Source organism: Rhinolophus ferrumequinum, chromosome 8, assembly GCF_004115265.2.
Source record: "Rhinolophus ferrumequinum isolate MPI-CBG mRhiFer1 chromosome 8, mRhiFer1_v1.p, whole genome shotgun sequence".
NCBI classification, from domain to species: domain Eukaryota; kingdom Metazoa; phylum Chordata; class Mammalia; order Chiroptera; family Rhinolophidae; genus Rhinolophus; species Rhinolophus ferrumequinum.
Genome location: NC_046291.1, coordinates 30,861,572 through 30,875,535, shown reverse-complemented (window position 1 = coordinate 30,875,535; position 13,964 = coordinate 30,861,572). Strand labels below are relative to the sequence as shown.

Below are 13,964 nucleotides of genomic sequence, written 5' to 3'. Positions count from 1 at the left end.
GAGCCCATCTTGCTAACTACCTACGGCCAAAGGCAACACAAACTTCGTGCCTGCAGCCCCAGCCTGTACTGTCTCTTAACCCTTCGGCACAAGCAATAGGCTATGGAGGAATCTAAAGAGACTATTTTTCCATTTATATTTATTTTGTAGCACATACTGTGTATCAAGCACTGTTTGCATTACTTTACAAATGTAAAGTCATCCTCATTACCACCCTATGAGGTAGATTAATATCGTTCTGATTTTACTGAGGAGGAAACGAAGGCATAGAGGGGTTGAGTAACTTGCTTAAATCCCAAAACCAGTAAGAGGCAAAGTTGGGATTCACACTTGGCAAATGGTCGTTACTTATCTTCTGTCATAAGAAGAGAGGAAGAATCTAAATAGCAGAAAATAGGCAGCGTTTCTACTTTGTGATCATTTAAGGGCCCAAGAGACTGGTTGTTGACAGAGGCACCGTCCTACAGCAGAGGCTTCTGCCGCGTGGTGGCTCTGGGGACTTCCCGGCCGCCTCTGGCCGTGCGTGGTAGCAAGATGGCATCATGGTGGCGCCAAAAGAGGATTAGCCCTGAAGAGGAATTGCGCCTTTCCAAGGACACGTTGAACTTAAGTGTTAGTGTTTGAAAAAGCAAACCAGCGAACAAGGTCCCATACAGAGGGCGCCAAGAAAATGTGCACACATTTTAAGAAAGGGAAAAACTGTGTTAAGATTGTAATACATGCATGGCGCTAGCATTCATCTGCTTAACGCCGTCTTTTGAGTATGAACGTCATACCACGCATGGCTCCCGTAATTCAATTCAACTTCAAAACATAACACATAGATAACATCCCTTAAAATGTGTACATTTTTTGGCACCCCCAGTGTATAGGACTACCTTGCCTGTAGGTAGAGAAGGACTGGCAGGTAAGAAAGCCTTCTCTGTGTGGAGGTTCCTGAAAAAATTACAAATAGAATTACCGTATGACCCAGCGATCCCTCTCCTGGGTATCTACCCAAAATATCTGAAAACATTTATACATAAAGACACGTGTGCTCCAATGTCCATTGCAGCTTTGTTTACGGTGGCCAAGACATGGAAATAACCAAAGTGTCCTTCAATAGATGAATGGATAAAGAAGTTGTGGTATATATACACCATGGAATACTATTCGGCAGTGAGAAAAGATGAAATAGTACCATTTGTGACAACATGGATGGATCTTGAGATTATGATGCTAAGCAAAATAAGTCAGACAGAAAAAGCAGAGAACCATATGATTTCACTGATATGTGGTATATGAACCAAAAACAACAAAAGAACATGACAAACAAATGAGAAACAAAAACTCTTAGACACAGACAATAGTTTAGTGGTTACCAGAGGGTAAAGGGGGATCAAATATATGGTGATGGGAGGAGAACTGACTCTGGGTGATGAACACAGAATGTGAGATATAGATGATGTATTACAGAATTGTACACCTGAAATCTATGTAACTTTACTAACAACTGTCACCCCAATAAATTAAAAAAAAAGAAAAAAGAAAGAAAGCCTTCTCCATTCTGCCCCCCAAGCAGTTATCCTCACCCCCACGCTCCTCACACTAGCTTTCACTGGTAAAGACTGAACATTCACCAGGACAACTTCATTCCGTTGGGTGAAAGCATGACCCCTGCTAAAATGCATTTACCCCTGGACAGTAGTACATTATTCACTTAGTGCAGAATTAGCCAACGGATGCTTTCAGTTAGGTCTAGAACCAGGAACAGGTGTTAGAAAGGGGAGGAAGGAAAAGGAGCCTCAGGGTGCAGTGCGAGGAATGTGTGCTGCTTGACTGATAAGCCTGCGCTGGTCTCCCCGGAAGATTAGAAGCCCGTAGCCAAGCCCATACTCAGAACCGACCTTTGGAAGGGTGACTGCAATCCCAGCCTGTACTGTCGCAGCCTCTGGGGCAGTCAGTGTAAAGATTGCAAATCAATCCAGTCTTAAACTATGCCTTTCCCAAGATAAGAGGAACAAAGAACTGGGCATTCACTAACAGGGGCCTGAAGACAGACACACTGGGCACTTTTATAAAACAGAACCGAGCAGTTTCTCCTAAGGTGATTCCCTCTGAGCCTCAGGTGGCTGAGGCCACCCTCTGGTGGCTCAGCCACACCCAGGATCCTGCCACCTCCCTAGGTTTCTGACTCCATCTGCGTCACTGTTGAAATGACTAACTGGCTGCAATAAATGCAAATTGATAAAGGTGGCTTTTGGGGAACAGGACTTATTTGCCTATTGAGAAAGCCACTAGCTCCGGCCGTGCACTGGAAACCCTGATTTGGAACACCAGGGGACCTTAAAAAGTGAGTTGAGGTTGATTTTGTTAGAAAGCCTTTGGCACAGGAATGGGTGGCGGAAGAGGCCCGAGAGGGGCTGGCTGCCGGTGAGTTCTCTTCTGCTGGGTACTCTGCCTCATTCCCTAGTGTGTCTTTCATCATGTGAAGTAGTACATCTTACACTGTTGGTACTCAGCCAGTGCTAGTGATGTTTCGAGGAAGTTGGAAGAACCTGACTTTCTCTGCTACTTTGGGAAAATCATTAATGTTTACTAGGAGAGTTCTGGCTTAATGAACAAGAAATATTGTAAGTTTGTTGGAACAGAGGTTTTTGCAACTGGATTATACTCTGAAGAGATGATGGCTTCCTCTACCAGGCGTTTATTCCATGACAAATGAGCCACGTTCCCCAGAATTGGCTATGAATGTATAGCTTTTGTTTGCCAGGTTTTCTTAGGATTTCTCCTTGCCAGTCCAGAGTTACATTGCAAAATCACAATGCAAGTTTTTTGTTTTTCGTTGTTTTGTTTTTTGTTTTTTCTAACCCTCTGCTGCACCTGGGCTCTGTGATGATGAGACTTGCAAGTTGGGCACGTCACAGGCCCAGTCTTGTTTTGGCCAGAGCTTTGAGCCAAGTAAACTCCAACTCTAATTTCCTGAGTCTGCATTCTGATTTTCTTCCCCACCTCAACTAGCTCTTTTCTCTTTTGTGTACATATCTGTCTCTGTCCAACGATATAAGCTCCTTTAGGGGCAAGAGTTCTGGAGCCAGCAGGTCCGAGTTCAGATCTCAGCTCAGCCTCTTACTAGCTGTGTGATTTGAATAACTACTTACCTCTTTGTGGTTCATTTTCTTTTGCTATAAAACGAGGATAATGTACTACTCCATAGGGTTATTATGAGAATTAAATGACTTCATACCTGGAAAGTGCTTAGAGCAGTGCCTGCTGTGTATACATTAGGAGTTCAATAAGTATTATTTTGTAACCGTTGCCAGAATTCCCCACAGAACCTGGCACATAGTAGCTGTTCAGTAAATGTCTGTCAAATAATAAGAAAAAACATTGTTCTTTCTGTTGGAATTGCCCATAGCTAGTTGGAGAGCTAGGGGACAGGAAGGAAAGACAGGGAAAACATGATACTTCTTTTTCAACATTTGGGGAGTTTGTGGTAAGGGACTTGGTTCTCCGGGGTGTGAAGGAGAACTGTGCTTGGTCTTTTGTCTGAACCCCTCTGGGATTTGGGATTTGCTTAGCGTGTGGTGGGGGGTGGGGGACATGCCAGTGTGATCTGCTCAGAGGGAGCCTATTATGGTGTGCTTGGAGAGGGTGGAATTTATTCTTTTGAACCTCGTAAGGCAGGCCACTTCACCTTTCCCAAGGCATCGCTGAGAATGGGCATGTTCGAAAGACTTGAGCTGACATCATCGCATCTTAAAAGAACTGAGCATAATTGAATTGCTGATACAAGTGGGTACTTCCACGAGTCCCGGGTCACCCTCATCTCTATGGAAACACATGTTTGCTTGAAAGCCCAGCCATCAGAAGCGGAGCCTTCCAGGAGCTAGCGCCGGGTCACTTATTTAAAAAGGCATTTTATTTATATTCTCAAGTCGTCAGAGACGTACAAAACGAAATAATTTCAAATTAAATAGAAAAATCATGCCATAGATGAATGCTAATAGGGCCTGCCACGCGCCCTCCCCCTGTGCTTGCCGTGCCCGAGATCCACTGCATTTATTTTAGCTGTCCTTTGCTCTTTTGCTCCCATTTGCATTCTGCTGCTGTGGGGAGGTGGTTTGGCACTTTATGCAAAAATGGTTAATCTTCATTCATGCGCATTGGCCAGTACTCAAATGGAAAATTCAAAGCAAGGCTGCCACAAAGTGTGCATTGTGGGGCTCCTGCCGCCTTGTGTGTGCAGCATGTGCGAGGACACACAATTCAGATGACTCTGCCTCCTCTACACACACTCGGGCTGATGAGTGGGGACTTTCTCCCATGAAGCACTGATACTCGCATCAGCACATCTTGCCCTGGATGTGCTCAAGTGATATTCTTCGTGATTGGGAGCTTTTATCTGCCTCTGGAAGCAGGCCTTTTCAAATAAGTATTGACTGTTAATGACCTGTTTAAATAAAACATTCAATTTTCTTTCTTCCCCCCACAAAGGACTTAGTAGGAAGTGACATTTCTAAACCAAAGGCTAACCCTGCTTTTCAAAAGAGGCAGAGCCAGGCTTTTAAATGTGAAATTTTTGTCTGACATTTGCCCTTAAAATGCTTTTCAGTGAAGTTGTTCTAGCAGTGGGTTTAGTACATTGAAGTGTCTTTGAATAAAAATGCAGCCTTGAGATTTTTTTTCCCCCCTCGAAATTAAACAAAAAAGTCTAGGTAAATATCTTCATATGACATTCATATTTCAGTCACCATCCTGTGTTTCATTGTTTACATGTCCTCATTCCTAACAATTAAAGCAACTTTCCTCTAAGGAACAGGCACTGCAAAGGAACGTCTATTAAACTGTGGGATTTAAATCACAGAACAAAGAGCTAAAGCACTTGGAATATAAGAGACTTACCTCGGTAATTACAAGGCCAGAAAAGGAACAGCAAAGAAGTTGAGGGAAAGGGTAGAGGATACAAAACGGAAGAGAGAGAGATTAGGCAATGGAAAAGTTAAGCAACAGAAAAACCTACATTTAAGCAATGTCTCAATGTTGTAAAAGAACCCTGCTTCTCTCCTAAGCTGGCAAGCCAGGACCCATGACTGCTAGGCACCTGGACACTTAGTCCTTGACCAGTTTGAAGGTGATCTTTACAGAAAAATAGCCTAGTACGTTGGAGACTGCAGCCACACCTTGTATTTTTTTTTAAGGTGGATTTTCAGCTTTCTGTTACCCTAGCGGCTAAGCCTCACCCCCTAGGGCCGTTGTAGTACCTGAGAGCTGAAAAGGACCGCAGAGGCCACGTACTCTGAAGGGCAGAGAATTGTTCACTCCGAAATATGATGGTAGGAGGTCAGGACATGCTAACCAAAATAGGCTGTTTTGACATATTGATTATTGTGAGCTACAGGCACTTGAAAAATAGCAAATGCAGCGAGAAGCTTTTTCTGAACTCCCTTATCTGCCTAAAGACAGATCCTCCTCCACGGGGAACTCAGTGGTCACAAATCCCTTCCCTGGGAGTTTCACCAACCAGGAAAGATTGACTCTTGTCACAGGAGAGGAGACTAGAAGTCGATCCCACCCAGACACACTTTGTTACAAACCTCATATCTCCCATGTATTGCTCTAAGGGCCCGTTCATCTTTCCTAAATATCATTTACTCTCCCTCCCATAAGAGCCGACACCCCACCCCCTTTCCCTATTAAGATGGTATTTAATCCTCAGTTCTAAGCCACCTTGGGGAGTTGGTCGTTTTTCCCTGTGTATCTCCCATGTACACATAAGGTATACGTGTTAATAAACTTGTTCAGTTTTCTCTTGTTAATCTCTTTTATGACAGGTCTCAGCTAAGAACTCAGAAAGGTAGAGAGAAAATTATTTTTCCTCCCGTACCACTCCAACCTCTTACTCTACAGCTGGCGAGACCTGAGGCCCTCGTGCTATACTGAAACAATCTAGAACCTTTACTTACATGTCCCGTCAGGATTGATGGTACCTTGTACAGAGAGAGCTGTGCAGCCTTTCCCACTCCTTCAACACTTACCTGCCCCAGTTCCCATTCTCTCAGAGCACTGCTGTCTGCTCAGGGCCAATCGATGGCAGTAGAGAATGAAATACATTAATCTGTGATATTGTACCTTCTTCTAGAGGTAATAGCATGCGAAAGATGAGTAAAAATGCAGATGTCTCTTAAGAAACTTACTATACAGGTTAGGAATCCGCACTCTGGGGGAGGGTTGGACATTGTTTAGACTGAGAGGCCTTTTGCTGCTTCTCCAATCACATCACGTAGTTGACTTCCTGATTCTTCCTCTCTGAGGCAGTCATGAGGAAGTGTCTCAGGATCTGTGGGATCACAACGCTGTCTAGGCTCTTCCAAAGCCAGACACATAGGCACTTTCATTAATTGTGACAGAAGAAGCAGTTACACATTAGATCCTGGAATGTCATGGAGCCCCAGGGCAGCATCATGGAGCCAGGAAAACCTTTGTTGGCCCACTAAATGCAGCTTTTTACACTCTCACCTGAAGGAGGAAGCCACAGGAAAATAGTCATCTTTTTATAGCAGGTACTTTCCTGCCCATTCCTGTGTGAGGTTAGTGGTTTTGCTCTGCTGCTTGAGTGCCTTGCGTAATTTCGAGGCATGCATCAGATAGATGCCTGCCTGGCCTGAGCAGGCAGGGTGCCTGGGATCAATTGAATTCTCCTTGCAGAGTTTTTCTGCAGTTCATATGCAGTGAGCCCCATAACTTGTGTCTGCTGGTTTTGAGGTATTATAGGCACAGTGGCTGGGACTCTAGAATCAGATTGCCTGGGTTTGAGTCATGGCCCTGCCACTGTGGGACCCAGCGTTATTTAATATCTGTGCCTCAGCTTCCACATATATAAAATGGGGATAATCATAATTTCAATAGGGGTATGAGGGTTCAATGGAAAAATGTGTGTCAAGCGCTAAGCAGAGTGTCGGGCACATTATAAGTGTTCCATAAGTGTGCTAATTATTATTTTAAATCATTATTTTAAAAAGTTTTCTCATGTGTTTCCTCTGGTTCCGTAATCCAATTCAAGAAAAGTGATGTAATACCTGAGAACAGGACAGTGAATCAAAGAGCAGTAATAGGTTTCAGAGAAACAAAAGTGAAACTTTATTTTTATCTACACAATAAAACATAAGGGAAAACAGTGATAGGGAAGTCAGAAAGCAATCTGGCATTTCAATACATTGCTTTACCTTTTTATAGTTTATATGATTGCATGAAATATAAGTATATATACATTAAATTAGTTTGGTAATTAATCAGATTGTCATATGTATTATACTTCACTGAGTTGTATTAATTAGAAATGCTGAAACAAACATGTTTGCCAGAATTTGTACTATTCAGATTTATTTTTCATAAAGAATATTTATCTTTGTTATAAACTAATAGATTTTCTGACAGGTATTAATGCATATTAAGTAAGATCTTTGCATAATGAGTAGTGCAGTTTGCTATAACTTTGCACATGAAGTGATTGGTAGTAACCATATTTATGGTTTATTAATTTTCCAGTGGAAAAGTGTATAAATGATATATTGCTGATAAATAATGAAATTCTTTTCTTTGGGATTGATGTCTTTTCCTAATGAGTTTTTGACTATGGAATATATATAATCTAGAAAGAAGAGATTAATCTTATGTCATAAATAAAATTTCAGTCAACAATTTCCTTGATCTTTATTGTATGTATATGTATATATATATGTGTGTGTATGTATATATGTATATATATATACATATATATTTTTTCTAAAAATATCTTTAGAGATATATATTATATATATATAACTTTTATGATAGCTATATATGTTTGTAATGTTATTACTGAAAATTGAAGTATAATTTAAAGGAAAACATTTTCAAATAATACCTGAGCTGTTGAAATGTTGTGTCAATATTAGGACTTGTAGTTCTGGTTATCTTAATTTTATATTGATTATCTGATATGCATGGAACATGTATCCATGGATTTGAATAGTTAGACCTCAGTAATTGGTTGGTTACAAGAACAGTCTTAAGTGATAATAGGAATTAGAAAACAAGTTCTTTCCCAAGAAATCAGAACTCCCTATACCATTCTTATGCGTCTAAAGCTCTTGTGACCGAGCTCTCTTAGGATATGGGCATCAGTCATGTCCAGGAGTGACACATTATCAAGCGTGGTGACCAAGCGTTATGTGAGGGCGATAGGTCTGTTGGCCCCAAACATCTGTCACTCGCTTACAGCATTACAGGCTTCTCAGGCATCTGCAACCATGAGGGCTGCGTTTCAAGTTGCTGAACTTTGAGCCTGTCATTGGGAGGGGGTAACAATATGTTTCCTAGAGGCAAAGTTCCTTATATTGATATAGAAAGAAAAAAACAGAGAAAGAAAGATTTAGATGTATATTCCTTATATCTAAATTAAACAATTAAGATTTAGACTGAGTTCATCTGACCATCCTGATATAGTTCATAGCAGACAACAGAATCCCAAAAGAATAGGGGCACGGCACAGTATCATTTTCATAGGGGCGAGGGAGTCAGCTCAACGTAGTGAGTTGTGACTCCATGCCTGTGCCAGGCGTGTGTGCCTCTGAATTTTCTGGAGGGGCCAGTGCCAGTCCAGGTCTGCCGACACTCACTGAGAAACTTCAGCACAGCGAAGACCAACTTCACCTGTTCCGTAGTTTCCCTAGCATGTCTCCTTTTCGAACAACCCAGTTTGACTATCTAGTCACTTAAACTCTTAATTCTTTAAGGAAACCAAATTTATGTTCTGTTTAGGTTAAAATGCTTCATCTGGTTTCCCTAACTGGCGCTGGAGCTGATTTCCCTGTGTTAACCACCAGCCAGCAGAAAACCTTGATGTGGAGAGAGCATTGCCAGTTACCTGGAAGGCACAGCCTGTCGAGGCAGCCCTCCACACAGGAAAAGACAATTGAGGAGAGTAAAACGACCAAAGAACACCTCCCTACAATTATTTTATATCTTACCTTCCCATCTGAGAAACCTGTAATAGCCTCATTCTACCCTCATAGCCAGCATTTTCCCTCCACAAAAACAGTAATGTTGTAATTAATTTTACTGGCATCACTACCAAAACAGAGCCTTCCCTGAGTCAGACTTTGAGATTAAAAAGAGAATTGCCAAGGAAATATGTATTTTTTTTGTCCTATGAATACTATATATATATATTTTTTTTTCTTCCTATGAATTTAGCTTACCATTCCGTGCTGCCACTGCTTCAGGTCTCAGAAATTTTCTGTCCTCGGTGGAATTCCTCCCTAATTCCTCTGTGGATTAGAACACTCCAGCTTTAGAAAATGCTGCATACCCAAATCCTAGACGTCAAAGCAAAACAAAAACAAAAGCAGAAAAAACTTTTTCTCTCAGATTTCACAGATCTATAATGGCACTATTGGAAGATTCAGCTAATCTAGTCTAATGAAAGGAATTGTGGCTCAGGGATCCATCCTAGCAAATAGCACTGAATCCAGCTGTCCCCTTAATTCTTAATATTTCCATAGATATAACATGTGTGTCATTCTCTCCTTTACTCCTTCCTTCTGTCCGTGCTTCCTTCCCTCCCCCATCCTCATTCGCTCACACACATACACTATCATACACAGAAAAACACCAAAAATACGATGCCAAAACTTCCATGTGAATGAGAAACTCAACTATCCAATTGTCTTCAAATACCATGATTGTTGACCATCTTGTAGGCATTCTGATGACTGATCAAAGGCTTCACTTTTTATCTATGGCTTGTAAACAAAAACACCTCGTTATTTGTCAGTGTACCTCACCTACCATCTCTGTTCACTGTTGCAGATAATCAGAAATAATCCTGTTGTGTTCTACTAGTAACGCTCAGGAGCAGGAATAAACGAGAATGAAATTCAGATATTATTTGCTAGCTAGTGTTATTTACTTTCTCCCATATGCCAAGTCAGAGGATAGAAAATGTATCGTTTGGAAATTACTTAAATGGGAGTTGCATTCAGTGGGATGGGCACCTTTAGGGGAGCATGTGGGCAGGAGCAGCCTTACTGGGGACTGAGTACGCAGGGTCTCTCCTGCTACCATGCCCATTTAAATGCATGTGTCTGTCACTGTGCTATCATTTGGATGCTTATAAAAGTAAATAAAATCTTACTGTTTCTAATCTTTGGTAACATATAATAATATATCTATGTGGATTCCTATTTGAGTGGTAATAGAATTAAGATTACATATTACCAAGCTTTCCTCCTAAAATCAATGAAAGGTAATGGATCTGAATTTATAGCTCATTTAAGATCTAGGCTGAAAAGCAAATGGGGAGATATCTGAGAATTTTTGCAAGTTGTGCCTAAAATGTATCAACTCTAGATACATTCTTCTGCAGCAAAAGTCAAAAAGAATATAGAAATGTGTTTCAGTGATTCTTTTTCTTTAAAGATTTTTATTGCAATAGAGCTAACATACAATATTATATTAGTTTCAGGGGTACATCATAGTTATTTAACAGTACCCACGTGGCACTATACATAGTTATTACCACATTATTGATTATAATCCCTGTGCTAAAGAAGTGATCACCATGATAAGTCCAGCAACCATCTGACACCATACCTACCATATTATCACAATATTATTGACTATATTTCCTATGTTGCATATTACATCCCCAAGACTTATTTGTTTTATACCTGGAACTTTGAACTTCTTATTCCTCTTCCCCTTTTCACCTCCTTTTTAAAATTTTCAATTAGTTCACATTCAATATTATTTTGTATTAATTTTACATGTACAGCCTAGTGGTTAGACATTTATATAATTTAAGAAGTGATCCCCCGATTAGTACCCACTGGCACTATATAGTTATTCCCATATTGACTATATTCCCTATGCTGTACTTTACATCCCCGTGACTATGTTGTAACTACCAATTTGTACTTCTTAATCTGTTCACCTTTTCCACCCTGCCCCGAACCCCCTCCCATCTATCAACTCTATAGATCTAGTACCCATCTGGCACCTACATAGTTATTACAATCTTATTGATTATATTCCTTATCCTGGAGCCTACAGCCCCATGACTACTGTGTAACAACTAACTTGTACTTAATCCCTTTTCTTTTTCACCCATCCCAAACCCCCTCCCATCTGGCAACCATCAAAATGTTCTCTGTATCTATGAGTTTGTTTCTGTTTTATTGATTTGTTTATTTTGCTCTTTAGATTCCATTTATAAGTAAAACCATATGACTTTTTTTTTTCACCATCTGACTTAACTCCACTCAGAAGAATATCCTCTAGGTCCAACCATGGCAAGATTTCATTCTTTTTTACAGCTGAGTAATATTCCATTGTATATATGTACCACCTCTTCTTTATCCATTCATCCATTCAGGGACAACCCAGGTTGTCTTCGTATCTTGGCTATTGTAAATAATGTTTCAATGAACCATATGGATGAGCATGTCTCATTGAAGTAGCATTTTGGGTTTCTTCAGATAAATACCCAGAAGTGAGATTACTAGGTCCTTCTTTGTTTCTTGTTACAGTTCTTGTTTTAAAGTCTATTTTGTCTGGTATAAGTATTGTTACTCTAGCTTTTTTGTTTGTTTGTTTCCATTTTTATAAAATATCTTTCCATCCCTTTGCTTTCAGTCTGTGTGTGTCTCTCGATCTGAAGTGAGTCCCTTATAGGTAGCATATGTAAGGGTCTTGTATTCTTATCCATTCAGCCCCTCATCTTTTGATTAGAGCATTTAATCCATTTATATTGAAAGTAATTGTTGATAGGTATGTAGGTATGTAGTTATTGACATTTTTATTTATTTATTTATTTATTTATTTATTTATTTATTTATTTATTGTCTTAAAGAAGTCCCTCTAAGATTCCTTGTTATACTGGTTTCATGTTGATGAACTCCTTTAGCTTTTTCTTGTCTGGGAAGCTCTTTATGTGTCTTTCTATTCTAAATGATAGCCTTGCTGAGTAGAGTAACCTTGGTTGTAGGTCCTTGCTTACCATCATTTTGAATATTTTGTGCCAATCCCTTCTGGCCTACAAATTTCTGTTGAGAAATTAGCTGACAATCTTACGGGCGCTCCCTTATAAGTTACTAGTTGCCTTTTTCTTGCTGCTTTTAGGATTCTCTCTATGTCTTTAAACGTTGCCATTTTGATTGTAATGTGTCTTGGTGTGGGCCTGTTTGGGTTCATCTTGTTTGGGACTCTCTGCTCTTCCTGGGCTTGTATGTCTATTTCTTTCACCAGGTTAGGAAATTTTTTTGTCATTGTTTCTTCAAATAGGTTTTCAATTCCTAGCTCTCTCTCTCCTCCTTCTGGTACCCCTATGATGCAAATGTCGGTATGCTTGACATGTCCCAAAGGCCCTTTAAACTGTCCTCATTTTTTTTTGATTCTTATATCTTTTTGCTGTTCTGATTGGGTGTTTCCTGCTACCTTGTCTTCTAAGTCAGTGATGTGATCCTCTGCTTCATCTAATCTACTGTTGAGCCCCTGTAATGTATTCTTCATTTCCATTATTGTATTCTTTATTTCTGACTGGTTCTTAATTATGTTTTCTATCTCCATTTTTTTCCCTATCTCTTTGTCAATGTTCTCCCTGAGATTACTGAGCATCCTTATAACCAGTCTTTTGAACTCTGCGTATGGTAGATTACGTGTCTCCATTTTATTTAGTTCTTTTTCTGAAGCTTTGTTTTGTTCTTTTATTTGGGACATGTTTCTTTGTCTCCCCATTTTGGTTGCCTCTATGTGTTTATTTCTATGTGTTAGGTTGGGCTGCTATGTCTCCGGTCTCAGTAGAGTGGCCTTATGTAGTAGGTGTGCTGTGGGGCTCAGTGGTGCAGTCTCCCTAGTCACCTGAACCATGCACTCCAGGGCGTCCCTTGTGTGGGTTGTGTGTGCCCTTCTCTTGTAGTTGAGCCTTGGTTGCTATTTGCATATCAGTGGGAGGGATTGACCTTTGGGCTCATTGGCTACGAGGACTGTCCATTACTACAGCTGTGGTGCAGAGGCTGACCATGCAGAGCAGGATCTGCTTCAGCAGGGCTCTGGTGCCTGCCCAATCTGCCCCCTGGTGTGTCATCCTTGAAGGCAGCTGAGTGATGCTCCAGCTCATTTTGAAACTGGCCACTGGGCACACCAGCCCCAGGGCCACCTAGGAGGGGCACGCTCTAGTTCAGCTGCAGCCTGTGCCCCACGCCGGGCCACCCAGCAGGAGCCACAAAGCAATCCACAGATGGCTACCACCTGCGCTGTACTTGGAAGTACCTCGAGAGGCCAAGCCACAAACCAAGGCCGGCTGCCACTAGTACTGGGCTTAGGGCTGCTCATCTAGAGGTATGGGGCACGCTGAAGCCAGATGCTGCTTGTTTGGGTTTTGTGAACCTTTGAGAGACCCTAGGAAAGTCTGCAGCATGAGCCAAGGCAGGTGGTTTGTATGAAAAAGCCACTGGAAGTGGCTGGGGTGCCTGAAAGTTGAGGGGTGTGGGGTCTCAGAATCACCAGGGTATGGTAAACCAGTGCTGTCAGCCAGCTTGATGGAGACTCAGATATGGTGTCTGCCTGTGTCTGCACACTGGGAACAGGGAGGGCTCAACAAAGAGCCACCCCACCCCTCCCTTCCCCACCATTTGTCCCTGTCACCTCTCCAGCTGCTGCCCCAGTGCTGATACTTAGATCCAGTGATTCCGTTGGTGAGTAAGTCCGTGCATGGCCTTCTTAAGAGGAGCACCTGGGATTGCAGCTGCCTTCCATCACACTCAGCCACATCTCTGCTGGTTTTCACAACCAGAAATTATGGGGACTTCTCTCCCTGGCACTGGAACTCTGGGTTGGGGAGCCTAGTGTGGCACTGGGACCCCTTACTCCTTTGTGGAGGACCTCCACAACCACTTTTTAATGGTCACACATGGCTGTGGGACCAGCCACTGCCATGTCTCTGC

At 41.5% G+C, this 13,964-nt stretch overlaps 1 protein-coding gene across 6 annotated transcripts in view; it reads left to right on the top strand.

Moving 5' to 3' along the window:
- SPATS2L (spermatogenesis associated serine rich 2 like) overlaps positions 1-13,964 on the top strand; it is a 160,868-nt gene that overhangs the window by 69,397 nt on the left and 77,507 nt on the right. The window contains exon 1 of one of the 6 annotated variants that reach the window (XM_033112559.1): positions 2,230-2,332. The exons of the other annotated variants lie outside the window; for them this stretch is intronic. The gene's annotated coding sequence lies outside the window, so the exon portion shown is untranslated. Of the gene's footprint in view, positions 1-2,229; positions 2,333-13,964 lie in introns of those variants that run through there. 6 annotated transcript variants of the gene reach the window in all.